The sequence below is a fragment of the Hemiscyllium ocellatum genome, unplaced genomic scaffold (assembly GCF_020745735.1).
Source record: "Hemiscyllium ocellatum isolate sHemOce1 unplaced genomic scaffold, sHemOce1.pat.X.cur. scaffold_793_pat_ctg1, whole genome shotgun sequence".
Classification (NCBI taxonomy): Eukaryota; Metazoa; Chordata; class Chondrichthyes; order Orectolobiformes; family Hemiscylliidae; genus Hemiscyllium; species Hemiscyllium ocellatum.
In genome coordinates, this window is record NW_026869238.1 from 10,869 (window position 1) to 38,420 (window position 27,552).

The following is a 27,552-nucleotide window of genomic DNA, read 5'->3' on the forward strand; positions in this document are numbered from 1 at the left end:
CTGACACTCACTACCACCCACACACCGCCGCCAGCCTGACCCTCACTGCCACCCACACCCCGCACCCAGCCTGACCCTCACTACCACCCACACACCGACCTCAGCCTGACCCTCACTACCACCCACACACCGCCCCCAGCCTGACCCTCACTACCACCCACACACCGCACCCAGCCTGACCCTCACTACCACCCACACACCGCATCCAGCCTGACCCTCACTACCACCCACACACTGCCCCCAGCCTGACCCTCACTACCACCCTCACACCGACCTCAGCCTGACCCTCACCGCTGCCCACATCCCGGCACCAGCCTGATCCTCACCACCTACACCCACTGCCCCCAGCCTGACCCACACTGACGTCCAAACACTTTCCCCAGCCTGACCCTCACCTCCATCTAAAACTGCCCCCAGCCAGACCCTCACCAACGTACACACACCGCCCCAAGCATATCCCTCACCGTCGTCCACACACCACCCCAAACCTGATCTTCACCACCGTCTACACACTGCCCCCAGCCCAACCCTCACCAGAGGACTGGAGGGAGGCAAATGTAGTTCCTCTCTTCAAGAAAGGAATTTGGGAAATTCTGGGCAATTACAGTCAGTCTCACATCTATCGTCTGCAAGGTGTTGGAAAGGATTCTGAGGGATAGGATGTATGACCATCTGGAAGAGCATGGTTTGATTAAATGCAGTCAGCAGGCTTTGTGAGGGGCAGATCATGCCACACAAATCTGATTGAGTTCTTTGAGGATGTTACTAGGAAAGTTGATGAGGGTCGAGCGTTGGATGCTGTGTATCTTGACTTCAGTAAGGCATTTGATAAGGTTCCCCATGGTAGGCTCATTCAGAAGGTCAGGAGGAATGGGATACAGGGAAATTCTGTTTGGATACAGAATTGGCTTGCCAACAGAAGACAGCGAGTGGTAGTGGAAGGAAAATATTCTGCCTGGAAGTCAGTGGTGAGTGATGTTCAACAGGGCTCTGTCCTTGGGCCTCTACTGTTTGTAATTTTTGTTAATGACTTGGATGAGGGGATTGAAGGATGGGTCAGCAAGTTTGCAGATGACATAGAGGTTGGAGGTATCGTTGACAGTATAGAGAGGGATGTTGTAGGCTGCAGCGGGGCATTGTCAGGATGCAGAGATGGGCTGAGAGGTGGCAGATGGAGTTCAACCTGGATAAAAGTGTGGTGATGCATGTTGGAAGGTCGAACTTGAAAGCTGAGTACAGGATTAAGGATAGGATTCTTGGCAGTGCGGAGGAACAGAAGGATGTTGGTGTGCAGGTACATAGATCCCTTAAAATGGCTACCCAAGAGGACAGGGTTGTTAAGAACGCATATGGTGTTTTGGCTTTCATTAACAGGGGGATTGAGTTTAAGAACCGTGAGATCTTGTTGCAGCTCTATGAAACTTTGGTTAGACCGCACTTGGAATACTGGGTTCAGTTCTGGTCACCCTATTATAGGAAAGGTGTGGATGCTTTGGAGAGGGTTCAGAGGAGGTTTACCAGGATGCTGCCTGGACTGGAGGGCTTATCTTACGAAGAGAGGTTGACTGAGCTCGGACTTTTTTTCAGTGGAGAAAAAGAGGAGGAGAGGGGACCTAATTGAGGTATACAAGATAATGAGAGGCATAGATAGAGTTGATAGCCAGATACTATTTCCCAGGACAGAAATTGTTAACACGAGGGGTCATAGTTTTCAGCTGGTTGGAGGAAAGTATAGAGGGGATGTCAGAGGCGGGTTCTTTACACAGAGAGTTGTGAGAGCATGGAATGCGTTGCCAGCAGCAGTTGTGGAAGCAAGGCCATTGGGGACATTTAAGAGACTGCAGGACATGCATATGGTCACAGAAATGTGAGGGTTTGTACATTAGGTTTACGTTCCATAAGGATCAATGGTCGGCACAACACCGTGGGCTGAAGGGCCTGTTCTGTGTTATACTGTTCTATGTTCTATGAAGTGTATCTGTACCATTCGACCATCTGCACCCTGTACTGACAGGTAGGGCTCCCTCAATACCTTATAAACCATCCCCCAGTATGTTTATCCCCAAAACACCTCGTAAACCTGTTTGTCAACTTTCAGCAGAAGCAGTCTCAGGGCATTGAGCACAGACTGAATTACTCAGTGACGCTTGGATCAGGTCAGATCAAATTCTCAAGCAAACAGATGGCTGGGGATATTCAGTAGCAACGGTGAGGAGAGAGAGGAACAATTCACATTTCAAGGGACCCTTCCTCAAAACGGTCTGTTCTGAAGGAACTTTCCCGCAGAAATCACTGGACTGAAAGGTGAACTCTGTCTGTCTCTTTCTCCCTCTCCCATCAGAGATGCTGCCGGACATGCTTAGCTTCTTCAGCAATCTCTGTATTGATGTTTCAGGTCTCCAGTGCGTCCGTACAGATTGGTTTTAGTGTTGAATTCTCCAGCTTGCTCGGTTCAAGGGATTGAATCCCTCGGCTACAAAGGGGGGTCAGTTATCTCAGCTAACAGGTTTGTGATGTCAACACTGTTAGCTCAATCTCTATCATGTCTGAAATTACCATGAAGGCCCCAACTTCTCAACCTCGCCCCTCACCTGAGGTGTGTCACCCACCAGGCCTCTCTCTCTGAGAGGACAGCAGCTCTCGTCCTCCTGGTCTATACTAACTTCCCAACTTTAAAAAGGTACTCCAGTAAGAGAACTCTTTACATGGTTCAGGTCAAAATCCTGGAGCTCCCTCCCTGACATCACTGTGGGACACCCAAGGACTGCAGTAAGGAGAGTACAGCTCACCCCCACCTTCCAGGTAACTATTAGAGGGTGTGGGAATCACATGCAAGCCCCATTTGAAAATAAGTTTATTACAGGGTGACGGTGGATGGTCACTAAGACTGTTCCTTTACCTGTGCTGAAATCAGCATAATGATGAAGCAAAGGGTGGGTTGAAGATGACAATGATAGCCTTTTGTAGGTTGGTGTTTATTGGAGTTTGTATCGACAGTATGAATGTTTGAGAACTTATTCAAGGGCATGCAGGTAGCTGCCAGAGGAAGTGATGGGGGCTGGTACAATTGTGACATTTGAAAGCCATCAGGATGAGTATGTGAATAGGAAGGGTTTAGAGGGATATCAGCCAAGTGCTAGCAAATGGATTGAAATGAGATGAGAATATCTGGTTGGTATGGTCGCGTTGTATAGGAGGGTTTGTTTCCAAGCTGTGCATCTCTGTGACTCTGTGCCTCTGAATAGTCTATTACAGAGAGTTTCAGACAGGGCTTGGTTTCTGTGTCTCGCTCATACTTGCTCAGAATCTGAAAACCCTATGTCTCCACATTTCCACAAGACTCCATGAAATAGAAAAAAAGATGGTCAGTACTGAGGGAGTGCTGCACTGTCAAAGAGTCAGTACTGAGGGGGTGCTGCATTGCCAGAGGGTCAGTATTGTGGGAGTGCTGCATTGCCAGAGGGTCAGTACTGAGGGAGTGCCGCGCTGTCAGACGGTCAGTACTGAGGGAGTGCTGCACTGTCAGAGGGTCTGTATTGAGGGAATGCTGCACTGTCTGAGGGTCAGTACTGAGGGAGAGCTGCACTGTCAGAGGATCAGTGTGGAGGGAGTGCAGCATTGTCAGAGCGTCAGTACTGAGGGAGTGCAGCATTGTCAGAGGGTCAGTACTGAGGGAGTGCCAGGCTGTCAGCCGGTCAGTACTGAGGGAGTGCTGCACTGTCTGAGGGTCAGTACTGAGGGAGAGCTGCACTGTCAGAGGATCAGTGTGGAGGGAGTGCAGCATTGTCAGAGCGTCAGTACTGAGGGAGTGCAGCACTGTCAGATGGTCAGTACTGAGGTAGTGATGCACTGTCAGAGGGTCTGTATTGAGGGAATGCTGCACTGTAAGAGGTTCAGTACTGAGGGAGTGCTGCACTGTCAGAGGGTCAGTACTGAGGGAATGCTGCACTGTCAGAGGGTCAGTTCTGAGGGAGTGCTGCACTGTCAGAGGTTCAGTACTGAGGGAGTGCTGCACTGTCTGAGGGTCAGTACTGAGGGAGAGCTGCACTGTCAGAGGATCAGTATGGAGGGAGTGCAGCATTGTCAGAGGGTCAGTACTGAGGGAGTGCAGCATTGTCAGAGGGTCAGTACTGAGGGAGTGCCAGGCTGTCAGCCGGTCAGTACTGAGGGAGTGCTGCACTGTCAGAGAGTCAGTACTGAGGGAGTGCAGCACTGTCAGATCGTCAGTACTGAGGGAGTGCTGCACTGTCAGAGGGTCAGTATTGAGGCAATGCTGCACTGTCAGATGGTCAGTCCTGAGGGAGTGCTGCACTGTCAGAGGGTCAGTACTGAGGGAGTGCAGCACACTTAGAGGGTCAGTACAGATGGAGTGCTGCACTGTCAGAGTTTCAGTACTGAGGGAGTGCTGCACTGTCAGAGGGTCAGTACTGAGGGAGAGCTGCACTGTCAGAGGATCAGTGTGGAGGGAGTGCAGCTTTTTCAGAGGGTCAGTACTGAGGCAGTGCAGCACTGTCAGAGGGTCAGTACTGAGGGCGTGCTGCACTGTCAGAAGATCAGTTCTGAGAGAGAGTCGCACTGTCCGAGGGTCAGTACTGAGGGAGTGCTGCACTGTCAGAGGGTCTGTATTGAGGGAATGCTGCACTGTCAGATGGTCAGTCCTGAGGGAGTGCTGCACTGTCAGAGGGTCAGTACTGAGGGAGTGCTGCGCTTTCAGAGGGACACTGCTGAGGTAGTGCAGCACAGTCAGAGGGTCAGTACTGAGGGAGTGCAGCACTGTCAGATCGTCAGTACTGAGGGAGTGCTGCGCTATCAGAGGGTCAGTACTGAGGGAGTGCTGCACTGTCAGAGAGTCAGTATTGAGGGAATGCTGCACTGTCAGAGGGTCAGTACTGAGGGAATGCTGCACTGTCAGACGGTCAGTCCTGAGGGAGTGCTGCACTGTCAGAGGGTCAGTACTGAGGGAGTGCAGCACAGTCAGAGGGTCAGTACTGAGGGAGAAATTCACTGTCAGAGGGTCAGTACTGAGTGAGTGCTGCACTGTCAGAGGATCAGTTCTGAGGGAGGGCCGCACTGTCAGAGGGTCAGTACAGATGGAGTGTTGCACTGTCAGTGAGTCAGTACTGAGTGAGTGCTGCACTGTCAGAGGGTCAGTACTGAGGGAATGCTGTACTATCAGAGGATCAGTGTGGAGGGAGTGCAGCATTGTCAGAGGGTCAGTACTGAGGGAGTGCTGCACTGTCAGAGGGTCAGTACTGAGGGAGTGCTGCGCTTTCAGAGGGACACTGCTGAGGTAGTGCAGCACAGTCAGAGGGTCAGTACTGAGGGAGTGCAGCACTGTCAGATCGTCAGTACTGAGGGAGTGCTGCGCTATCAGAGGGTCAGTACTGAGGGAGTGCTGCACTGTCAGAGAGTCAGTATTGAGGGAATGCTGCACTGTCAGAGGGTCAGTACTGAGGGAATGCTGCACTGTCAGACGGTCAGTCCTGAGGGAGTGCTGCACTGTCAGAGGGTCAGTACTGAGGGAGTGCAGCACAGTCAGAGGGTCAGTACTGAGGGAGAAATTCACTGTCAGAGGGTCAGTACTGAGTGAGTGCTGCACTGTCAGAGGATCAGTTCTGAGGGAGGGCCGCACTGTCAGAGGGTCAGTACAGATGGAGTGTTGCACTGTCAGTGAGTCAGTACTGAGTGAGTGCTGCACTGTCAGAGGGTCAGTACTGAGGGAATGCTGTACTATCAGAGGATCAGTGTGGAGGGAGTGCAGCATTGTCAGAGGGTCAGTACTGAGGGAGTGCTGCACTGTCAGAGGGTCAGTACTGAGGGAGTGCCGTGCAGTCTGAGGGTCAGTACTGAGGGAGAGCTGCACTGTCAGAGGGTCAGTACTGAGGAAGTGCAGCACTGTCAGAGGGTCAGTACTGAGGGAATGCTGCTCTGTCAGACGGTCAGTACTGAGGGAGTGCTGCACTGTCAAAGGGTCAATACTGAGGGAGTGCAGCAATGTCAGAGGGTCAGTATTGAGGGAATGCTGCACTGTCAGAGGGTCAGTACTGAGGGAGTGCTGCACTGTCAGAGGATCAGTGTAGAGGGAGTGCAGCATTGTCAGAGTGTCAGTGTGGAGGGAGTGCAGCATTGTCAGAGCTTCATTACGGAGAGAGTGCTACACTATCAGAGGGTCAGTACTGAGGGAGCCTTGCACTGTCAGTGGGTCAGTACACAGAGAGTGCTACACTGTCAGAGGATCAGTACTGAGGGAGTGCTGCACTGTCTGAGGGTCAGTACTGAGGGAGAGCTGCACTGTCAGAGGATCAGTGTGGAGGGTGTGCAGCTTTGTCAGAGGGTCAGTACTGAAGCAGTGCAGCACTGTCAGAGGGTCAGTACTGAGGGCGTGCTGCACTGTCAGAAGATCAGTTCTGAGGGAGAGTCGCACTGTCCGAGGGTCAGTACTGAGGGAGTGCTGCACTGTCAGAGGGTCAGTACTGAGGGAGTGCTGCACTGTCAGAGGGTCAGTACTGAGTGAGCTCCCCACTGTAAGAGTTTCTGTCCAGACGGCAAGCCACGCTATCAGAGGATCAGCACTGAGAGAGCACTGCAGCATCAGCGGGTCAGTATTGAGGTAGTGCCTCATTGCCAGAGGGTCAGTACTGAGAGAGTGCTGCACTGTCAGAGGATCAGTACTGAGAGAGTGCTGCACTGTCAGAGGATCAGTACTGAGGGAGTGCTGCACTGTCAGAGGGTCAGTACTGAGGTAGTGCTGTACTGTCAGAGGCTCAGTACTGAGGAAGTGCTGCACTGTCAGAGGGACAGTACTGAGGGAGTGCTCTACTGTCAGAGTGTCAGCTATGATGGAGTGCTACACTGTCAATGGGTCAGTTCTGATGGAGAGCTGCACTGTCAGAGGTTTTGTCCTGAGATTGGGCCACACTGTCGGAGGGTCAGTACAGGGTCGCTTCCACACTGTCAGAGATTCAGTACTGTTACAAGTGAATTCTGTCTAGGTATTCTAAATCTCCGGAGAATAGTCCCTGACACTCGGCTAACTACTCTACACTAGGGCTATGGTTCAGATCAACCGAGTTCTGCATCCACACTCTGCCGACCGCGGAATGTCCTTTAACCCTTGACTTCAAGGGAGACTGTCCACAAGGTCCCGTCCTAGGAGGCGAACTCCAAGCTGTCAGCACCAGCCCTCATCCCCTCCGGCTACCGCTTTTCCCGTGGCAAATCGAAATGCTGCGAGACACACAAATGAGCAACGGATGTTTATTTCAAACTTACAAGTTTGGGCGGCTTCCAAAAAATAAAGCTTCGGAAAATCGCGCCGGAAGATTTTACAGCACTGATATTTATACATTAGTTTTACATGTAAAAACATTAATGACAATTCCATTGGTTAAAACATTTCACGCTTTCCTCTGCCAATTCTTTGATTTATATTGTTTTTAACAATTCCATTGGTCAAAACCTTTCACACTTCTCTCTGCCAACGCTTTGATTATCTGTATGTTTCTAATATTCTGAGAGCTTCTATTGTATCATGGCCACCTGTTTCTTAAACATTACATTGTTTTTCTATATCCCAGGCCTTGGTTATCTGTATGTTTTTAATATTTTAAGAGCTTCTATTGTATTATTGCCAAGGTTACCTAGCTTCATAGCAGCCTAGTTTTAATTAACAGCTTCCGTCAGTTTCATTCAAGGTTACAAACCGCCATGTTTTTGACATAACAGTTTCTCCCTGTTTCCAGGCTAACTTACATTCAGTCTCACAGTTCGCCCTTACTTATTAACCCTTAGTTAAACTGCAGAAATTACATCATCCACATCAGTACAGAGGGAGTGCATCACTATCAGAGGATCAATGTGGTGGGAGTGCAGCATTGTCAGAGGGTCATGATTGTGGGAGTGCAGCATTGTCAGACGTTCAGTGTGGAGGGAGTGCAGCTTTGTCAGAGGGTCAGTGTGGAGGGAGTGCAGCTTTGTCAGAGGATCAGTGTGGAGGGAGTGCAGCATTGTCAGAGAATCAGTGTGGAGGGAGTGCAGCAGTGTCAGAGGATCAGTGTGCAAGGAGTGCAGCACTGTCAGAAGATCAGTGTGGAGGGAGTGCAGCATTGTCAGAGAGTCAGGACGGGGGGACTGCTATGCAGTGAGAGAGTCAGCAATGATGAAGTGCACACTCTCTGCTGGTCAGTGCTAATGGATGGCCATGCTGTCAGAGTGTCGCACTGTGAGAGGGTTACTACTGTGGGAGCGCTGCACTGTGAAAGGGTTAGAACTGAGGGAGCACCGCACACTGAGGGGTTTAGTACTGAGGGATCAGCGCGCTGTGAGAGGGTCAGTACTGATGGAGCGCCACACTATGTGTCCGACAGTCAGTAATGAGTGATTGCTGCATTGCCAGAGGGTCAGTACTGAGAGAGTGATGGTCTGTCAAAGGTTCATTACTTAGGGAACGCTACTTGGTCAGTGTGTCAGTTCTGAAGGTGTTGTTTCAGAGGGTCATTACTGAGGGAATGCTGCACTGTCAGAGGGTCAGTACTGAGGGAGTGCTGCACTGTGAGAGGGTCAGTACTGAGGGAGAGCTGCACTGTCAGAGAATCAGTGTGGAGGGAGTGCTGCATTGTCAGAGTGTCAGTGTGGAGGGCGTGCTGCACTGTCAGAGGGTCATTTCAGAGAGAGTACTACACTATCAGAGGGTCAGTACTGAGTGAGTGCTGCACTGTCAGAGGGTCAGTACTGAGGGAGTGCTGCACTGTCAGAAGGTCAGTACTGAGGGAGAGCTGCATTGTCAGAGGATCAGTGTGGAGGGAGTGCAGCATTGTCAGAGGGTCAGTACTGAGGGAGTGCTGCACTGTCAGAAGGTCAGTACTGAGGGAGTGTAGCACTGCCAGATGGTCAGTACTGAGGGAGTGCTGCACTGTCAGAGAGTCAGTGCTGAGGGAATGCTGCACTGTCAGAGGGTCAGTACTGAGGGAGTGCTGCATTGTCAGAGCATCAGTATTGAGGGAATGCTGCACTCTAAGAGGATCAGTACTGAGGGAGTGCTGCACTGTCAGAGGATCAGTGTGGAGGGAGTGCAGCATTGTCAGAGGGTCAGTACTGAGGGAGTGCTGCACTGTCAGAGGGTTAGTGCTGAGGGAATGCTGCACTGTCAGAGGGAGACTGCTGAGGGAGTGCAGCACTGTCAGAGGGTCTGTATTGAGGGAATGCTGCACTGTAAGAGGTTCGGTACTGAGGAAATGCTGCACTGTCAGATGGTCAGTTCTGAGGGAGTGCTGCACTGTCAGAGTTTCAGTACTGAGGGAGTGCTGCACTGTCAGAGGGTCAGTACTGAGGGAATGCTGCACTGTCAGACGGTCAGTTCTGTGGGAGTGCTGCACTGTCAGAGGGTCAGTACTGAGGGAGTGCTGCACTGTCAGAGCATCAGTATTTAGGGAATGCTGCATTCCAAGAGGATCAGTACTGAGGGAATGCTGCACTGTCAGATGGTCAGTACTGAGGGAGTGCTGCACTGTCAGAGGGTCAGTACTGAGGGATTGCTGCACTGTCAGAGCATCAGTATTGAGGGAATGCTGCACTCTAAGAGGATCAGTACGGCGGGAGTGCTGAACTGTCAGAGGATCAGTGTGGAGGGAGTGCAGCATTGTCAGACGGTCAGTACTGAGGGAGTGCTGCACTGTCAGAGCGTCAGTACTGAGGGAGAGCTGCACTGTCAGAGGATCAGTGTGGAGGGAGTGCAGCATTGTCAGACGGTCAGTACTGAGGGAGTGCTGCGCTGTCAGAGGGTTAGTGCTGAGGGAGTGCTGCACTGTCAGAGGGACACTGCTGAGGGAGTGCAGCACTGTCAGAGTGTCAGTACTGAGGGAGTGCTGCTCTGTCAGAGGGTCAGTACTGAGGGAATGCTGCACTGTCAGACGGTCAGTTCTGAGGGAGTACTGCACTGTCAGAGGGTCAGTACTGAGGGAGAGCTGCACTGTCAGAGGGTCAGTACTGAGGGAGTGCTGCACTGTCAGAGGGTCAGTACTGAGCGAGCGTTGCACTGTCAGAGGGTCAGTACTGACGGAGTGCTGCACTGTCAGAGTGTCAGTACTGAGGGAGTGCTGCATTGTCAGAGTGTCACTGGTGAGGGAGTGCAGCACTGTCAAACGGTCAGTGTTGAGGGAATGCTGCACTGTAAGAGGGTCAGTCCAGAGAGGGTGCTACACTCAGAGGGTCAGTACTGAGGGAGTGCTGCACTGTCAGAGGTTCATTATTAAAGGAGAGCTGCACTGTCAGAGGGTCAGTACTGAGAGAGTGCTGCACTGTCAGAGGGTCATTACTAAGGGAGTGGTGCACTGTCAGCGCATCAGTCTGAGGGATTCCTGCATTGTAAGAGAGTCAGTACTGAGTGAGTGCCACACTATCAGATGCCCTGAATGACCTAATTTCTGCTCTCATGTCTTGTGGTCTACGAGGAATATCGGGAATTGTTCAGTACATTTCTGCTTCTGCGTCCTACAGACCCTGCTCAGCAATGATTCCCGTGTCCAGATTCCAGAGACTGTGTTCAAACAGACCGTCTTCATTTGGTTTTTGAACTTGAAGAGGTTACATCCTCTTTTCCCAGGGTTGGAGGGTTCGTTTCACGTGACTGACCTGCCAGCTCAAAGGGATATTTTCATGCTGCAGGGCTGAGGTTTATTCCTCAGCTTCCGTCTGCTCATCCCAAATGGATCCCACTGCCCCACACGCAGCACAGGCGTGTGTTTCTTATTTCTGAGCTTCCCAATGCTCATCCACTTCCAGAATGACATCCCACACTCCTCCAAACCGTATCGCAGGCTAATTGCCTGGGAGAGAGGAGGGCTAAGAGGGGAAATAAAAACCTGAAAGTTCCTTACAGTGACATTAAGGATGTATTGATAATGAGAGAAAGAGTAGGCTGTGGAACACAGTGAGAGTCTGTGCATGGACCCAGAGGGTGTAGTGAATGGATGCATTTTGTCAGTGCTCACTGGGACAGGGTTGATAATAAATCGTGGAGATGCTCTGTGATACAATTAAATGAGTAAACATATATATAGAGAGAGATGGTTCTGAGTGGTCTGGCCTTCTTACAACCCAATAAATCTCCAAAGACGGTGGAAATGTATCTCAGTTTACCGAATGAGGTGATGGAGGAAGTAGCAGGTACACTAGCAAACATTTTCAAATCCCCTCTGGCCACAGGACAGTTGTCTGCAGACTGACCATGTGTTACTGTTATTCAAGAGGGAGCATGGGATATATCAGGCAGCTCCAGGCCAGTCAGGCTAATATCGTGGGTGGGACGTCTGTTGGAAGCAATTTTGGGAGATAGAATTAATCAGCATTTAAAGAGACTGGAGTTCATGAAGAACAGTCAGAATGGCTCTGTTAAGGGAAGGTCAGGTCTGACCAATGGGATCGCACTGTTTAAGGAGGTGACCAGGTGTGTAAATAAGGGCAATACTTTCCTGTCGCCTGCTTGGAGGTCAGTAAGGCTTTTGTCAGGACCCATACTGGAAACTGATAGTGAACATAAAATCTCAAGATCCAAGGAATTTGGCGCAGAATGCTGAGTGACAGGAAGGAGACAGTGATGGCCCAATTAGAAATCTCTGTCCGTTCATGTCTCACTGTTGGGGTCTTGCTGATGTGGCTGATAGAAAAGATGTAGGTTTGAATGGTGGATGGTTAATCATTGGGTTCATGAATGATATGAAGATTGGTTGGGTGATAAATACTGAGGAGAATAGCCTTAGGTTACAGAAGGATGGAGATGGCCTTGTCAGATGGACTGATCAGTGACAACGGGTGAGGGGCCTGAAGACTGGAGGGTGGTTAATGATGGGCCATTATTGAAGTAAGGCTGCAAGGTACAGCCATTGTACTATGGAGCTGTGAGCCTGATGGCAGTGGGGGGTCAGCTGTTGGAGGGCATTCTGAGAGACAACTTACATACATTTGGAAAAGCAAGAATTGATTAGGGATAGTCAGCTTGGCTTTGTTTGTGGAAATGATGTGTCCAACTTGATGGAGCTTTTGAAGGGATGACCAAGGAGACAGATGAGAAGGTTTCACATGGGGGACTGCTTAGTGAAAGGTTAAATGGCATGACATCCAGGGAGAGAGGACAGCACGGTGCCTCAGTGGTTTGATTCTAACTCCCGGTGACAGTCTGTATGGAGTTTACACATTCTCTCTCTATCTGTGCGCGTTTCCTCCGGGTGATCCAGTTTCCTCCCACAGTCCAAAGATGCCATGGGAAATGTAGCATTCCCGGGACCGAGTAGAGGATGTGAGTCTGGGTGGGATGCTGTTCAGACAGTCAGTGTGGGGCCAATGGACGGAATGGCTTGCTTCTACACTGTAGGAATTCTAAAATTAATCCAGAGAGACAAGTCATGTTCTGGGAATCTGGGCTTCAACCTTGAACAGGGGTGGATGTGGGTCCTTACCGTCTGAAGGGGTTTGAACACAGTCTGAGGGGGGAGCTGGGCTGAGCCCTGAAGTGTTGAGGGTGTGAATGTTTTGTGGAGCTACTGTCTGAGGGGCTTTGGGGGTTAAACACAACAAAGTGGTGCTTTCTTAGATATTAGGGGGGTATTTTCTGAGGTATTGAGGGGGCACTTTCTGAGGTACTGAGGGAGAACTCTCTGAGGTATTGAGGGAGCACATTGTGAGGCACTAACGGAACACTGTCTGAGGTATTGAGGGAGCACTGTCTGAGGTATTGAGGGAGCACTGTCTGAGGTATTGAAGGAGCACTTTCTGAGGTATTGAGGGAGCACTGTCTGAGGTATTGAAGGAGCACTTTCTGAGGTATTGAGGGAGCATTTTCTGAGGTAAAGAGGGAGCATTTTTTAGAAATTGAGGGAGCACTTAGATATTGAGAGAGCACTTTCTGAGGTACTAAGGGAGAACTATCTGAGGTATTGGGGAAGCACTTTCTGAGGTATTGAGGGAGCAATTTCTGAGGTATTGAGGGAGCACTCTCTGGGGTACTGAGGCAGCACTATGTGAGGTACTGAGAGAGCACTTTATGAAGTATTGAGGGAGCACTGTCTGAGGAATTGAGAGAGTACTTTTTGAGGCTCTGAGGGAGCAGTTTCTGAGGTACTGAGGGAGCAATTTCAGATGAACTGAGGAATTGAGGTAGCACTTTCTGAGTAATTGAGGGAGCACTTTCTGAGGTATTGGGGGAACACTTTCTGAGGGATTGAGGGAGCACCTTCAGAGGTACTGAGGGAGAACTAACTGGGGAATTGAGGGAGCATTATCTGAGGTATTGAGGGAGCGTTATCTGAGGTATTGAGGGAGCACTTTCTGAGGTACTGAGAGAACACTGTCTGAGTTATTGAGGGGACGCTTTCTGAGGTATTGAGCGAGCACTTTCTGAGGTACTGAGTGATCAGTATCTGAGGTATTGTGGGAGCACATTTTGAGGTACTGAGGGAGCACTTTCTCTGGTATTCAGGGAGCATTTTCTGAGGTACTGTGGGAACTCTTTCTGATGTATGGAGGAAGCTCTTTTTGAGGTACTGAGGGAGCAGTGTCTGAGGTATTGAGGGGGCAATTTCTGAGGTATTAAGGGGCACTTTCTGATGTACTGAGGGAGCACTTTCTAAGGTACTGAGGGCGAACTGAGGTATTGAGGGAGTACTTTCTGAGGTACTGAGGGAGAAGTATTTGAGGTATTTTGGGAGAAATATCTGAGGTATTCAGGGAGCACTTTGAGGTATTGAGGGAGAACGATCTGAGGTACTGTGGGAGCACTTTCCGATGTATTGAGCGAGCCCTTTCTGAGGTACTGTGGGAGCCCTTTCTGAGGTACTGTGGGAGCCCTTTCTGAGGTACTGTGGGAGCCCTTTGAGGAATTGAGGGAGCCCTATCTGAGGAATTGAGGGAGCACTGTCTGGCGTACTGAGGGAGCACTGTCTGGCGTACTGAGGGAGCATTTTCTGAGGTATTGAGGGAGCACTTTCTTAGATGTTGAGAGAGCAATTTCTGAGGTACTAAGGGAGAACTGTCTGAGGTATTGAGGGAGCACTTTCTGAGTTCGTAAGGGAGCACTTTCTGTGGTACTGAGGGAGCACTATCTGAGATATTGAGGGAGCACTATCTGAGATATTGAGGGAGCAATTTCTGGGGTACTGAGGGAGCACTTTGTGGGTACTGAGGGAGCACTTTCTGAGGTGCTGAGTGACCACTTTCTTAGGGATTGCGGGAGCACTTTCTGAGGTACTGAGGGAGAACAATCTGAGATATAGAGGGAGCACTTTCTGAGGTATTGAGGGATCACTATGTGAGGTACTGAGATAGCACTTTATGAAGTAGTGAGGGACACTATCTGAGGTATTGAGAGAGCCCTTTTTGAGGCTCTGAGGGACCAGTTTCTGAAGTACTGTGGGAGCAATTTCAGATGTACTAAGGAATTGACGTAGCACTTTGAGGTATTGAGCGAGCACTGTCAGAGGTATTGAGGGAGCATTTTCTGTGGTACTGAGGGAGCACTATCTGAAATATTGAGGGAGCATTTTCGGAGGTATTGAGGGAGCACTATCTGTGGTACCGAGAGAGCACTTTATGAGGTATTGAAGTAGCACTGTCAGAGGTGTGAAGGGAGTACTTTTTGAAATACTGAGGTGGCACTTTCGGAGGTACTGAGGGGGCTATTTCAGTTGTACTGAGCAATTGAGGAAGCACTTTGTGAGCTATTGAGTGAGCACTTTCTGAGGTACTGATGGAGAAATATCTGAGATATTCAGGGAGCACTTTCTGGCGTACTGAGGGAGCATTTTCTGACGTACTGAGAGAGCACTTTCTGAGGTACTGAGGTAGCATTTTCTGTGGTACTGAGGGAGCACTATCTGAGGGATTGAGGGAGCACTATCGGAGGGATTGAGGGAGCACTATCGGAGGGATTGAGGGAGCACTTTCGGAGGGATTGAGGGAGCACTTTCGGAGGGATTGAGGGAACACTTTCGGAGGGATTGAGGGAGCACTATTGAGGGAGCACTATCTGAGGTACAGAGGGAGCACTTTCTCTGGTATTCAGGGAGCATTTTCTGAGGTACTGTGAGAGCTCTTTCTGATGTACTGAGGGAGCACTTTTTGAGGCATTGAGGGAGCAGTGTCCGAGGTATTGAGGGGGCACTTTCTGAGGAACTGAGAGAGCGCTTTCTGAGTTTATTGGGGAGCACTGTCTGAGGAACTGAGGCAGCATTTTTGAGGAATTGAGGGAGAACTATCTGAGGAATTGAGGGAGCATGATCTGAGTTACTGAGGGAGAACTATGTGAGTTACTGTGGGAGCACTATCTGAGGTACTGTGGGAGCACTATCTGAGGTACTGTGGGAGCACTATCTGAGTTACTGTGGGAGAACTATGTGAGTTACTGTGGGAGAACTATGTGAGTTACTGTGGGAGCACTATGTGAGTTACTGTGGGAGCACTATGTGAGTTACTGTGGGAGCACTATGTGAGTTACTGTGGGAGCACTATGTGAGGTACTGTGGGAGCACTATCTGAGGTACTGTGGGAGCACTATCTGAGGTACTGTGGGAGCACTATCTGAGGTATTGAGGGTGAACTATCTGAGATTTTGAAGGAGCATTCTCTGCGGTATTGAGGGAGCACTTTCTGACGTATTGAGGAAGAACTATCTGATGTACTGAGGGAGCACTATCTGAGGAATTGAGGGAGCATGATCTGAGTTACTGAGGGAGAACTATCTGAGGTATTGAGGGAGCACTTTCTGAGATAGTGAGGGAGCACTTTATGAGGTGCTGAGGGGGCACATTCTGAGGTATTGAGGTGGCACATTCTGAGGTATTGAGGGAGCACTACTTGAGATATTGAGTGAGCAATTTCTGAGGTATTGAGGGTGAACTACCTTAGATCTTGAAGGAGCATTTTCTGAGGTACTGAGGGAGAACTATCTGAGGTACTGAGGGAGAACTATCTGAGGTATTGAGGAGGCAGTTTCTGGGTTACTGAGGGAGCACTTTCTTAAGTACTAAGGGAACACTTCATGAAGTATTGAGGGAGCACTGTCTGAGTTATTGGGGGAGCACTTTCAGACATATTGAGGGAACGCTTTCAGATGTATTGAGGGATCACTTTATCAGGAAGTGAGGGAGAACGATCTGAGATATTGAGTGAGCATTTTCTGAGGTATTGAGGAAACACTTTCTGAAGTATTGTGGGAGCTCTTTCTGATGTACTGAGGGAGCACTTTACAGGTGCAGAGGGAGCACTGTCTCAGATATTGAGGTGGCACATTCTGAGGTATTCAGGGAGCACTTTCTGAGGTACTGAGGGAGAACTATCTGAGGTACTGAGGGAGAACTACCTGAGGTATTGAGGGTGCATTATCTGAGGTACTGAGGTAGGACTTTCTGAGGTACTGAGGTAGGACTTTCTGAGGTACTGAGGTAGGACTTTCTGAGGTATTGAGGGAGAACTATCTGATGTACTGAGGGAGCATTTTCTGAGGTACTGAGGGAGCATTTTCTGAGGTGCTGAGGGAGCACTGTCTGAGGTATTGAGGTGGCACATTTTGAAGTATTCAGGGAACACTTTCTGAGGTACTGTGGGAGAACTATCTGAGGAATTGAGGGAGAACTATCTGACGTATTGCGGAGGCAGTTTGTGGGGTACTGAGAGAGCAGTTTCTGAGGGATTGAGGTAGCAATTTCTGAGATACTGTGGGAACACTTTCTGAGATATTTTGGGAGCACTTTCTTAGATATTGAAAGAGCACTTTCTGAGATAGTGAGGGACCATTATCTGAGGTATTGAGGGAGCACTTTCTGAGGAAGAAAGGGCGCACTTTCTGAGGTATTGAGGGAGCACTTTCTGGGGTACTGAGGGAGCACTTTCTGGGGTACTGAGGGAGCACTTTCTCTGGTAATCAGGGAGCACTTTCTCTGGTAATCAGGGAGCATTATCTGAGGTACAGTGGAAGCTCTTTCTGATGTAGTGAGGGAGCACTGTCTGAGGTATTGATGGGGCACTTTTTGAGATACTGAGGGACCACTTCCTGAGGTACTGAGGGAGAACTATCTGTGGTGTTGAGGGAGCATTATCTGTGGTGTTGAGGGAGCATTATCTGTGGTGTTGAGGGAGCATTATCTGTGGTGTTGAGGGAGAACTATCTGTGGTGTTGAGGGAGCATTATCTGTGGTGTTGAGGGAGCATTATCTGTGGTGTTGAGGGAGCATTATCTGTGGTGTTGAGGGAGAACTATCTGTGGTGTTGAGGGAGCATTATCTGTGGTGTTGAGGGAGCATTATCTGTGGTGTTGAGGGAGCATTATCTGTGGTGTTGAGGGAGCACTGTCTGAGGTATTGAGGGGCACTTTCTGAGGTACTGAGGGAGAACCATCTGAGGTATTGAGGGGCACTTTCTGAGGTACTGAGGGAGAACCATCTGAGGTATTGAGGGAGCATTTTCTGAGGTACTGAGGGATCACATTTTGAGGTACTGAGGGAGCACTTTCTCTGGTATTCAGGGAGCATTTTCTGAGGTACTGTGAGAGCTCTTTCTGATGTACTGAGGGAGCACTTTCTGAGGAAGGAGGGTTCACTTTTTGTGGTACTGAGGGAGCAGTGTCTGAGGTATTGAGGGGGCATTTTCTGAGGTATTGAGGGGGCACTTTCAGAGTAACTGAGGGAGCACTGTCTGAGGTATTGAGGAAACACTATCTGAGGTATTGTGGGTGCAGTTTCTGAGGTTATTGGGGGAGCACTGTCTGAGGTTATGAGAGAGCACTTTCTGAGGTACTGAGGGAGCACTGTCTGAGCTATTGAGGGGGCACTTTCTGAGGTACTGAGGGAGAACTATTTGAGGTATTGATGGAGAACTATCTGAGGTACTGAGGGAGAACCATCTGAGGTGTTGAGGGAGCATTTTCTTAGATATTGAGGGAGCTCTGTCTGAGGTAGTGAGGGAGCACTATCTGTTGTTCCGAGAGAGCACTTTGAGGTACTGAGGGAGCAATTTCAGATGTACTGAGGAATTGAAGAAGCACTTTCTGAGGTAGTGATGGAGAAGTATTTGAGGCATTGAGGGAGAACAATCTGAGGTACTCAGCGAGAGCCATCTGAGGTATTGAGGAGGCAGTTTCTGGGTACTGAGGGAGCACTTTTTTGAGGTGCTGAGGGAGCACTTTCTGATGTATTGTGGGAGCACTATCTGAAGTACCGAGAGAGCACTTTATGAGGTATTGAGGTAGCACTGTCTGAGGTATTAAGAGAGCACTTTTTGAGGTACTGAGGGAGCACTTACTGAGGCACTGAGGGATCAATTTCAGATGTACTGAGGAATTGAGGAACCACTTTCTGAGATATTGAGGGAGCACTTCCTGAGGTACTGAGGGAGAACTATCTGGGGAATTGAGGGAGCATTATCTGTGGTGTTGAGGGAACACTGTCTGAGGTACTGAGGTAACACTGTCTGAGGTACTGAGGGAACACTGTCTGAGGTACTGAGGGAGCACTTTCTGTGGAACTGAGGGAGCACTTTCTGTGGAACTGAGGGAGCACTTTCTGTGGAACTGAGGGAGCACTTTATGAGGTAGCACTGTCTGAGGTATTAAGAGAGCACTTTTTGAGGTCCTGAGGGTGCACTTACTGAGGGACTGATGGAGCAATTTCAGATGTACTGAGGAATTGAGGTTGCACTTTCTGAGGTACTGAGGGAGAACTATCTGGGGAATTGAGGGAGCATTATCTGAGGTACGGAGGGAGCACTTTCTGAGGTACGGAGGGAGCACTGTCTGAGGTATTCAGGGGGCACTTTCTGAGGTATTGAGGAAGAACCATCTGAGGTACTGAGGGAGCACAGTCTGAGGTACTGAGAGAGCACAGTCTGAGGTACTGAGGGATCACTACCTGAGGAATTGTGGGAGCACTATCTGAGGTACTGAGGTCGGACTTTCTGAGATTTTGAGGGATCACTTTCAGGCGTATTGAGGGAGCACTTTCAGACGTATTGAGGGAGAACTATCTGAGATATTGAGGGAGCATTTTCTGAGGTATTGAGGGAGAACTATCTGAGGTAGGGAGGGAGCACTTTCTGACGTATTGTGGGAGCTATTCTGATGTACTGAGGGAACACTTACTGAGGGAGCACTTTCTGAGGTATTGAGGGAACACTTTCTGAGGTACCAAGGGAGAAATATTTGAGGAATTGAGGGAGCATTATCTGAGGTATTGAGGGAGCACTATCTGAAGTACCGAGAGAGCACTTTGAGGTATTGAGGTAGGACTATCTGAGGTATTAAGAGAGCGCTTTTTAAGGTACTGAGGGAGCACTTAGTGAGGTACTGAGGGAGCAATTTCAGATGTACTGAGCAATTGAGGTAGCACTTTCTGAGGTTCTGAGGGAACACTTTGAGGTATTGAGCGAGCACTTTCTGAAGTACTGTGGGATCACTATCTGAGGTATTGTGGGAGCACGTTTTGAGGTACTGAGGGAGCACTTTCTCTGGTATTCAGGGAGCATTTTCTGATGTACTGAGGGAGCACTTTCTGAGTTACGGAGGGAGCACATTTTGAGGAGGCAGTGTCTGAGGTATTGATAGGCCATTTCTGAGGTATTGAGTTGCACTTTCTGAGGTACTGGGGAGAACATTCTGAGGTATTAAGGGAGCACTTTCTGAGTAACTGAGGGAGAAATGTCTGAGGTATTGAGGGAACACTATCTGAGGTATTCAGGGAGCACTTTCTGAGGTACTGAGGCAGCATTTTTGAGGAATTGAGGGAGAACTATCTGAGGAATTGAGGGAGAACTATCTGAGGAATTGAGGGAGCATGATCTGAGGAATTGAGGGAGCATGATCTGATGTACTGAGGGAGCATGATGTGAGGTACTGAGGGAGAACTATGTGAGGTACTGAAGGAGCACAATCTGAGGTATTGAGGAAGAACTATCTGATGTCTTGAGAGAGCACTTTATGAGGTGCTGAGGGACCAATGTCTGAGTTATTGAGGTGGCACATTCTGAGGTATTCAGGGAGCACTATCTGAGGTATTGAAGGTGAACTATTTGAGGTATTGAGGGAGAACTACCTGAGGGAGAGGCATCTGAGGTATTGAGGAGGCAGTTTCTGGGGTACTGAGGGAGCACTATCTGAGGAACTGAGGCAGCATTTTCTGAGGTATTGAGAGAGCCTCTTCTGAGGTATTGAGGGAGCACGTTCTGAGGTATTCAGGGAGCACTTTCAGAGGTACTGATGGAGCACTATCTGAGGTGTTGAGGAAGCACTATCTGAGGTACTGTGGGAGCACTATCTGAGGTACTGAGGGAGCAGTGTCTGAGGTATTGAGGGGCACTTTCTGAGGTAATGAGGGAGAAGTATTTGAGGTATCGAGGTAGAACTATCTGAGGTATTGAGGGAGTACGGTCTGTGGTACTGAGGGATCACTTTCTGAGGTATTGAGGGTGAACTATCTGAGGTACTGAGGGATCACTTTCTGAGGTACTGAGGGAGCACTTTCAGAGGTATTGAGGGTAGCACTTCCTGATGTATTATGGGTGCTCTTTCTGATGTACTGAGGGAGCACTATCTGCGGAATTGAGGGAGCATCATCTGAGGTATAGTGAGAACTATCTGAAATATTGAGGGAGCAATTTCTGATGTACTGAGGGATCACTTTCTGAAGTATTGAGGGAGCTCTTTCTGAGGTATTAAGGGAGTACTATCTGAGGAATTGAGGGAGCACTTTCTGAGGAACTGAGGCAACATTTTCTGAGGTATTGAGAGAGCATCTTCTGAGGTATTCAGGGAGCACGTTCTGAGGTATTGAGGGAGTACTATCTGAGGTATTGAGGGAGTACTATCTGAGGTATTAAGGGAGCACTATCTGAGGTATTAAGGGAGCACTATCTGAGGAATGGAGGGAGCATTATCTGAGGAATGGAGGGAGCACTTTCTGAGGTATTGAGGGAGCACTTCTGAGGTATTGAGGGAGCACTTTCTGAGGTATTGAGGGAGCACTATCTGAGGAATGGAGGGAGCACTATCTGAGGAATGGAGGGAGGAATTTCTGAGGTATTGAGGGGAGCACTTTCTGAGGTATTGAGGGGAGCACTCTGAGGTATTGAGGGGAGCACTTTCTGAGGTATTGAGGGGAGCACTTTCTGAGGTATTGAGGGGAGCACTTCATGATGTATTGTGGGAGCTCCTTCTGATGTACTGAGGGAGCACTACCTGAGGAATTGAGGGAGCATCATCTGAGGTATAGTGGGAGAACTATCTGAGATATTGAGAGTGCATTTTCTGAGGTACTGAGGGAGCACTTCCTGAAGTATTGTGGGAGCACATTCTGATGTACTGAGGGAGCACTTTCTGAGGTGCTGACGGAGCACTGTCTGAGGTACTGAGGGAGCACTTTCTGAGGTGCTGATGGGGCAATTTCTGAGGTACTGAGGGAGCACTTTCTGAGGTATTGTGGGAGCACTTTCTGAGGTATTGTGGGAGCACTATCTGAGGTATTGAGGGAGAACTATCTGACGTACTGAGGGAGAAACATCTGAAGTACTGAGGGAGCACTTTGAGGAATTGAGGGAGCAATTTCTCAGGTATTCTGGGAACATTTTCTGAGGTACTGTGGGAGCTCTTTCTGAGGTACGGAGGGAGCACTTTGTGAGGTTCTGAGTGAGCACTGTCTGAGGTATTGATGGGGCAATTTCTGAGGTATTGAGGAAGCACTTTCTGAGGTAGTGAGAGAGCGCTTTGAGGTTATTGAGGGAGCACTTTCTGAGGAACTGAGGGAGCACTTTCTGAGGAACTGAGGGAGCACTTTATGAGGTGCTGAGGGAGCTCTATCTGAGGTACTGACAAAGATCTATCTGAGGAATTGAGGGAGCACTTTCTGAGGTACTGAGGGAGGACTTTCTCAGATATTCAGGGAGCATTTTCTGAGGTACTGTGGGAGCTCTTTCTGATGTGCTGCGGGAGCAGATTCTGAGTTACGGAGGGAGCACTTTGTGAGGTACTGAGTGAGCACTGTCTGAGGTATTGATGGAGCACTTTTTGAGGTAGTGAGGAAGCACTTTTTGAGGTAGTGAGTAAGCGCTTTCTGAGGTAATTGGGGAAGCACTTTCTGAGGTATTGAGGGATCACTTTCTGAGGTATAGAGGGAGCACTATCTGAGGTATAGAGGGAGCACTTTCTGAGGAACTGAGGGAGCATTCTTGAGGTATTGAGGGAGCAGTATCTGAGGTATAGAGGGAGCACTTTCTGATGTACTGACGGAGCACTACCTGAGATATTGAGGGATCACTTTCTGAGGTATTGAGTGAGCACTATCTGAGGTACTGAGGGAGCACTATCTGAGGTATTGTGGGAGGTCTTTCTGATGTACTGAGGGAGCATTATCTGAGCTATAGTGGGAGAATATTCTGAAATATTGAGGGAGCAAATTCTGAGTTATTGAGGGAGCACTATCTGAGGTACTGAGGAAGCACTTTTTGAGGTAGTGAGAGAGCGCTTTCTGAGGTAATTGGGGGAAGCACTTTCTGAGTTATTGGGGGATCACTTTCTGAGGCATTGAAGGAGAACTATCTGAGATATTGAGTGAGCACTTTGAGGTACTGAGAGTGAACTATCTGAGATATTGTGGGAGCACTTTAGAGGTATTGAGGGAGCACTATCTGATGTACTGAGGGAGCACTATCTGATGTACTGAGGGAGCACTATCTGAGGTACTGAGGGAGCACTATCTGAGATATTGAGGGAGCATTTTCTGATGTATTGAGGGAGCAGTATCTGAGGTACTGAGGGAGCAGTATCTGAGGTCTAGTGGGAGAACGTTATGGAATATTGAGTAAGCACTATCTGAGGTATTGAGGGAGCACTATGAGGTACTGAGGGAGCACTTTCTGATGTATTGTGGTAGCTCTTTCTGATGTACTGAGGGAGATCTATATGAGGTATTGAGAGTGAACTATCTGAGATATTGTGGGAGGTCTTTCTGATGCACTGAGGGAGCACTTTCTGATGAATTGAGGGAGCACACTTTGAGGTATTGAGGGGGAACCATCTGAGGTACTGAGGGAGCACTGTCTGGTGTATTGAGGGAGCACTTTCTGAGGTACTGAGGGAGCACATTATGAGATGCTGAGGGAGCACTGTCTGAGGTACTAAGGGAGGACTTTGTGAGGTACTGAGGGAGAAGTATTGAGGGTGAACTACCTGAGGTACTGAGGGAGAGACATCTGAGGCATTGAGGGACCACTTTGAGTTACCGAGGGAACACTTTCTGAGGCATTGAGAGAAAACTTTCTGAGGTAATGAGGGACCACTTTCTGAGGTACTGAGGGAGAACTGTTTGAGGTATTGAGCGAGAACTATCTGAGGTACTGAGGGAGATCCATCTGAGGTACTGAGGGAGATCCATCTGAGGCATTGAGGGAGCACTTTGTGAGGAACTCAGGGAGCACTTTCTCAGGTATTCAGTGAGCATTTTCTGAGGTACTGAGGGAGCACTTTCTGAGGTACAGAGGGAGCACTTTGTGAGGTAGTGAGGAAGCATTTCTGAGGTACTGAGAGAGCGCTGTCTGAGGTATAGAGGGAGCACTTTCTGAGGAACTGAGGCAGCATTTTTGAGGTATTGAGGGAGCACTATCTGAGGTATTGTGGGAGCTCTTTCTGATGTACTGAGAAAGCACGATCTGAGGAATTCAGGGCGCATTATCTGAGGCATAGTGGGAGAACTGAGGAAGAACTTTCTGAGGTATTGAGGGAGCACTTTCAGACGTACTGAGGGAGCACATTCTGAGGTATTGAGGGAGAACTATCTGTGGTAATGTATTTGAAATATCTGAGATATTGAGGGAGCATTTTCTGAGGTATTGAGTGAGCACTGTGAGGTATTGAGGTGGCACTTTCTGAGGTACTGAGGGAAATCTATTTGAGGTATTGAGGGAGAACCATCTGAGGAACTGAGGGAGCACTTTCTGAGGTATTGATTGGCATTTTCTGAGGTATTGCGGGAGAACTTTCTGATGTACTGAGGCAGCACTCTCTGAGGTGCTGAGGAAGCACTTTGAGGTATTGTGGTGGCACTTTCTGAGGTACTGAGGGAGCACTTTCTGAGGTCCTGAGGGAGCACGATCTGAGGTACTGAGGGAGCACTTTCTGAGGTACTAAGGGATCACTCTGTGAGGTACTGAGGGAGAAATATTTGAGGTGTTGAGGGAGAATTACCTGAGGTACTGAGGGGGAGCCATCTGAGGTATTGAGGGAGTACTGTCTGAGGTGCTGAGAGAGCACTTTCTGAGATAATGAGGGAGCACTTTCTGAGGTACTGAGGGAGCACCTTATGAGGTATTGAGGTCGCACTGTCTGAGGTATTAGGATAGCACTTTTTGAGGTACTGAGGGGTCACTTTCTGATGTACTGAGGGAGCAATTTCAGATGTACTGAGGAATTGAGGTAGCACTTTCTGAGGAACTAAGGGAGCATTCTTGAGGTATTGAGGGAGCAGTATCTGAGGTATTGAGGCAGCATTTTCTGAGGTATTGAGGGAGCACTTTCTGAGGTATTGAGGGAGAACTATCTGAGGTACTGAGGGAGCACTTTCTGATGTATTGTGGGAGCTCTTTCTGATGTACTGAGGGAGCAGTATCTGAGGTACTGAGGTAGCATTATCTGAGGCATAGTGGAAGAACGTTATGAAATATTGAGGGAGCAATTTCTAATGTATTGAGGGAGCACTTTCTGAGGTACTGAGGAAGCACTATCTGAGGTATTGAGGGAGAACTATCTGAGATATTGCGTGAGCACTTTCTGAGGTATTGAGGGGGAACTATCTGAGATATTGAGGAATTATTTTCTGAGGTATTGAGGGAGAACTATCTGAGGTATTGAGGGAGCACTTTCCGATGTATTGTGGGAGCTCTTTCTGATCTACTGAGGGAGCACATTCTGAGGTACTGGGGGAGCACTTTATGAGGTGCTGAGGGAACACTGTCTGAGGTACTGAGGGAGAGCTATCTGAGGAATTGAGGAGCACTCTTTGAGGTAATGAGGGGGAACCATCTGAGGTACTGAGCGTGAACTATCTGAGGTACTAAGGGAGGACTTTGGGAGATACTGAGGGAGAACTATCTGAGGTACTGAGGGAGCACTGTCTGATGTATTGAGGAAGCACTTTCTGAGGTACTGAGAGAGCGCTTTCTGAGGTTATTTAGGGAGCAATTTCTGAGGAACTGAGGCAGCATTCTTGAGGTACTGAGGGAGCACTATCTGATGTACTGAGGGAGCACTATCTGATGTACTGAGGGAGCACTTTCTGAGATATTGCGCGAGCACGACCTGAGGTATTGAGGGAGGACTGTCTGAGGTATAGAGGGAGCACTTTCTGAGGAACTGAGGCAGCATTATTGAGGTATAGATGGAGCACTATCTGATGTACTGATGGAGCACTTTTTGAGGTATTGAGTGAGCACTACCTGATGTATTGAGGAAGCACTTTCTGAGGTACTGTGGGAGCACTGTCTGATGTATTGAGGGGCACTTTCTAAGGTATTGAAGGAGCACTTTCTGAGGTACTGAGCGAGAACTATCTGAGGTACTAAAGGAGGACTTTGGGAGATACTGAGGGAGAACTATGAGGTATTGAGGGAGATCTACCCGAAGTACTGAGGGAGAGCCATCTGAGGTGCTGAGAGAGCACTTTCTGAGGTACTGAGGGAGCAATTTCAGACGTACTGAGGAATTGAGGTAGCAGTTTCAGAGGTATTGAGGGACCATTTTCTGACGTATTGAGGGAGCACCTTCTGAGGTATTGAGAGAGCACCTTCTGAGGTATTGAGGGAGCAGTATCTGAGGTGTTGAGGGAGCAGTATCTGAGGTATTGAGGGAGCATTATCTGAGATATTGAGGGAGCACTGTCTGAGGTATTGAGGGGGCACTTTCTGAAGTAATGAGGGACCACTTTCTGAGGTACTGAGGAAGAACTATCTAGGTATTGAGGGAGCGCTTTGAGGTACTGAGGCAGACTATCTGAGGTACTGAGGGAGATCCATCTGAGGTATTGAGGGAGCACTTTCTGAGGTATTGACGGAGCACTTTCTGAGGAAATGAGGCAGCATTTTTGAGGTATTGAGGGAGCACTATCTGAGGAATTGAGGGACCACTTTCTGAGGTACTGAGGAAGAACTATCTGAGGTATTGAGGGAGCACTTTCTGAGGGTATTGAGGAATCACTTTCTGAGGTATTGAGGGAGCACTTTGAGGTATTGAGGGAGAACTATGTGATGTATTGTGGGAGCTCTTTCTGATGTACTGAGGGAGCACTATCTGAGGAATTGAGGAGCATTATCTGAGGTATAGAGGGAGCACTTTCTGAGGTATTGCGTGAACATTTTCTGAGGTACTTAGGATGCACTATCTGAGGTACTGAGGGAGCACTATCTGAGGTACTGAGGGAGCACTTTATGAGGTGCTGAGGGATCACTGTCTGATGTACTGTGGGAGCGCTTTCTGAAGTACTGGGGGAGCGCGTTCTGAGGTATTGAGGGAGCACTTTCTCAGGTACGAAGGGAGCACTATCTGAGGATTGAGGGAGCACTATCTGACTAACTGAGGGAGCACTATCTGACTAACTGAGGGAGCATTATCTGAGGTATTGAGGGAGCATTATCTGAGGTATTGAGGGAGAACTATCTGAGGTATTGAGGGAGAATTATCTGAGGTTTTGAGGGTGAAATATCTGATGTACTGAGGGAGCAATTTCTGAGGTACTGTGGAAGGTCTTTCAGATGACTGAGGGGGAACTTTCTGAGGAATTGAGGGAGCACTGCCTGAGGTGCTGAGGGAGCACTGCCTGAGGTATTGAGGGAGCACTTTCTGAGGTACTGTGGGAGAACTATCTGAGGTATTGAGGGAGAACTATCTGAGGTACTGTCGGAGCACTTTCTGATGTACTGAGGGAGCAATTTCTGAGATACTGAGGGTGCTCTTTCTGAGGTACTGAGGGAGAACTATCTGACATATTGAGGGCGAACCATCTGGGAAATTGAGGGAGCACTTTCTGAGGCATTGAGGGAGCACTTTCTGAGGAACTTAGGGAACACTTTCTGATGTTTTGTGGGAGCATTTCTGAGGTACTGAGGGAGCACTTTCTCTCAATCTCTGTCTCTCGCCCCTTTCTCTCAATCTCTCTCTCACTCTCGCCTCCCTATCTCTCTCTCTCTCACACTCCCCTCTCTCTCTTGCACTCCCCTCTCTCTCTCTCCCCCTCTCTCTCACTTTCGCCACCTCTCTCTCTCGACCCCCTCTCTCGCCCCTCCGTGTCTCTCTCTCTCTCGCCTGCTCTCTCTTGCACCCCCTCTCTCTCTCGCCCCCACTCTCTCGCTTGCCCCCTCTCACTCTTTCGCCCCCTCTCTCGACACCCCCTCTTTCTCTCGTCCCCCTCTCTCTCGCCCCTTCTCTCTCTTTCTCTCGCCCGCCTCTCTCTCTTACCCCACTCTCTCTCTCGCCAGCCCCTCTCTCTCACACGCCCTCTCTCGCTCTGTCTCTCGCCCACTCTCGCCCCCCCACTT

The 27,552-nt window shown here is 49.1% G+C and overlaps 1 long non-coding RNA gene across 3 annotated transcripts in view; it reads left to right on the forward strand.

Annotated features, from left to right (window-relative positions):
- The first annotated feature begins 2,113 nt into the window (after window positions 1–2,113).
- Window positions 2,114–27,552, forward strand: part of LOC132814289 (uncharacterized) — a 105,418-nt gene continuing 79,979 nt past the window's right edge. For all 3 annotated transcript variants that reach the window (XR_009644348.1, XR_009644349.1, XR_009644347.1), the window contains exon 1: window positions 2,114–2,304. This is a non-coding gene — a long non-coding RNA (uncharacterized LOC132814289). The remainder of the gene's footprint in view (window positions 2,305–27,552) is intronic.